The sequence below is a fragment of the Orycteropus afer genome, unplaced genomic scaffold, assembly GCF_000298275.1.
Source record: "Orycteropus afer afer isolate SDZICR_OR568_19922 unplaced genomic scaffold, OryAfe1.0 scaffold00540, whole genome shotgun sequence".
NCBI classification, from domain to species: Eukaryota; Metazoa; Chordata; class Mammalia; order Tubulidentata; family Orycteropodidae; genus Orycteropus; species Orycteropus afer.
This window is the reverse complement of record NW_006922127.1, coordinates 1,368,792-1,372,139: the sequence shown is the minus strand read 5'-3', so window position 1 is coordinate 1,372,139 and position 3,348 is coordinate 1,368,792. Positions and strand designations below refer to the sequence as shown.

At 40.8% G+C, this 3,348-nt stretch overlaps 1 protein-coding gene across 1 annotated transcript in view; it reads right to left on the bottom strand.

Annotated features, from left to right (window-relative positions):
• MTUS2 (microtubule associated scaffold protein 2) overlaps positions 1-3,348 on the bottom strand; it is a gene marked incomplete at its 3' end in the record, with an annotated part of 434,822 nt that overhangs the window by 330,436 nt on the left and 101,038 nt on the right. The window lies entirely within an intron of this gene.

Below are 3,348 nucleotides of genomic sequence, written 5' to 3'. Positions count from 1 at the left end.
TCCTTCCGAGGAGTGGCTGGTGGGTTTGAACCCCAGCCTCCTGGTTAGCAGTCAAGTGCCTTAGCCACTATGCTACCAGAGCACTAGCAAGGAATAATCCAAAAGTAAAATCAAGAAAGCAATGTCATTCAAAATACCATGAAAAAGAACAAAATACACTGGAATGGAGTAAAAGAGTTGGACTCTTTTTGTATTCATGTTTGACTGTGGACAGAGCTTACACCTCACCCCTTCCTTGTTTCCCCTGTGCCACACCTGGGAAGGTTACTTCCTTGTTTCCCCTGTGCCACACCTGGGAAGGTTACTTCCTTGCTTCCCCTGTGCCACACCTGGGAGGGTTACTTGGAAAGCCCAAGGTCCGCCTTTGTCATGTGGTGGTGGGAGGTTCAAAGCACAGGAGTCCCAGCCTATGGTTGAAAACACCCCAGCCCAATTCTAACCACAGAAAACGCCCAAGCAAATCTCCTTTCCTTACCCCCTCAATCCATTTCACACCTGTTAGAGAAGCCTGCTTTGACTTCAATTTGTAAATCCTGAAATAAACTTTTAAAATCCTCTTAGTGTTTATGTGGCACCATTAGTCTCAACATCTAAAGTAAGTTTTGGATGATGGTCCATCCTGTGTTGGAAGGGTGACCACAACAGGAAAAAAACTTAACAAAAGAAATGTATTCTGAAACCTACAAAACATTATTGAAGAAAATTACAGAAGACACAAATAAATGGAAAGACATTGGATGGTGATGGCTGAAAAGACTTATTGTTAAGATGCCAATACTATCCAACTTGATCTACAGATTCAACACCAAACCCAACCCATTGCCATGGAGTAGATTCCAACTCATTGTGACCCCCACTGGGTTTCCAAGGCTGTAAATCTTTATAGAAGTAGATTGCCTCATCTTTCTCCCATGGAGCAGCTGTTGGGCTTGAACTGCCAACCTCCTGGTTAGCAGCCAAATGCCTTACCCGCTACCATCACCAGAGCTCCTTCACAATTCAACACAATCCCTATAAAAATCAGAGTTCACTTCTTTGCAGCAATTGGCAAGGTGATCCTGGAATTCATATGGAAATTCAAGGGACCCAGAATAGCCAAAACAATCTTGAAAAAGGAGAACACAATTGGAAGACTAACATTTCCCAGTTTCAAAACTTAGCACAAAGCCAGAGCCATTGAAACAGCATGGTACTGGCATAATAACAGTAATAGAGAGAAATGATACAGAATGGAGAGTCCAGAAATAAATTCTTATATTTACAGCCACTTGATTTTTGACAAGGACACCAAGACTAAGGCACAAAATTTTTTTCCAACAAATGCTGTAGGAACAACTCAATATCCACATACAAAAGAATGACCTTGGCCCCCTCCCTCCTTCCATATACAAAAATTAACTAAAAATGGATTACAGTCCTCAGCAGAAGAGTTACGAGTATAAAATACTAGGAAGAAAATATAGGAGTAAAATGTTGTGTCCTTGAATTTTTTTAGATATGACACAAAATGTACAAGTGATAAGAGGAAAAAATAGATGAATTGGACTTTATCAAAATTTACTTTTGTGCTTCAAAGGATATTATGAATAAAGTGAAAAGATAACTCACAAAATGAGTGAAAATATTATCAAATTATGTATCTGATAAAGTAGGTATACAGGATATATAAAAACTCTTAGAAATGGACAAGGAAAAGAACCCAATTTAAAAATAAGGAAAGTCACACCTGTGGCTTCCAGCCAAATGAAAGACAGGCATACGAGTTGAACGTGTACCTGAGGTAGGTATACACCTTGGAGAGAACAATCATGGGAGAAAGAAGGGCTGCTTATGCACAAGGAGACAGCTCAGGGGGCAGGAGTGCATGGAGGGATGGATGCAGGGAAAAGGTGACTATGGGGAGGAAGTGGGAGGGGAGCTGTTGCATTGTGGGAAAATGTGGTCAATGTCATGAGACAAAGTATATGTGAACTGCTGTGTATGGAAAGTGAATTTGCTCTGTAAATTTTCAACCAAACCACAATTTAAAAAAATAAATAAATAAATAAATATAAATACAATGATATCTGTTCTGTTACCTAGTGCCACTGACAGGAATATACCACAAATGGGATGGCCTTAACAAACAAGAGTTTATTCTTACAATTTGGAGGAGTTAAGTCCAAGTTCAAAGTGCCAGGCTCTAGGGCCTGGGTGAAAGCCCCTCAACTTTGGGTTGCAGCTCTGCCTCCTGCTCCCAGCCCACTGAAGCTAGAGGCTTTTCTTCACTCAGCTGCTGGCTGCTGAGGCTAACAAACCCAAGGTTGACAAGTAAAAAGACACAGTCCCGATGTCACCAACCCACACAGCAGGCCATTACTTCAAGTCCATTGTAAGTCCCAAGGTTGGCAGAGCATGGCAGGCTGCTGAACAATGGCACAGCTACATGCAGGGTCCAAGTGTGCCATAAGCTAGAGACCACTCCCCAATACCTCTGCTTATATACAGGAAGCTGACCACATTCCCTAAGGCAGCTACTCAGCTGTTCCCAGTAAATTCCACCATGGAGTTGAATACCAGTCTCATCATGGGGAATACTACATCCAGCTGCCCAGCCAAGTTGGCACACAAACTGAACTACCACAATATCACAATGTCTTGGAGACAACAGACCATCATGGTCCACACAAAGAAGCAAAATAAAGTAGCAGAAACAAAGGACCAGGATACAGATCCAGAACACACCCCTGAGGAAGCAGCAGCATTGGAACTTCCTGATAAGGAATTCAAAAGAATTACACTGAATGAGCAAAGGAGTAGAATTGAATCAGTGGAAGACAGAATTAAATTAGTGAGATTGAAGAGAAATACCTCAATACTACTGTGGTAAGTGATCAATCAGAAAAAAGGTCAAAACAAAATGAAGAAAGCCTAAGATTCATGTGGGATACCATCAAGAGGAATAACCTAAGTATAATAAAAATTCCACAACAGGAAGAGACAAATAAAACCACAGAGAAAATTGCTCAAGGTTTGTTGGAAGAGAATTTCCCTGATATGATGAAAGATGAGAATATATCTATTCAAGAAATTCAATGAACCCCAAACAGGAGAGACCCCAAAGGAAACTCACCCAAACCAAAGACAAAGAAAGAATCCTGAAAGCAGCATGAGAAAAATGAAAAGTTACCTACAAAGGGCAACCAATAAGAATAAGCTCAGATTTCTCAGCAGAACTCACGAAGGCAAGAAGGCAATGGGCTGGTATATATAAAACCCTGAAAGAAAAAAATTTCCAACCAAGAATTATACACCCAGCAAAATTGTCTCTCAAATATGATGGTGAAATTAGGACATTTCCAGATAAGC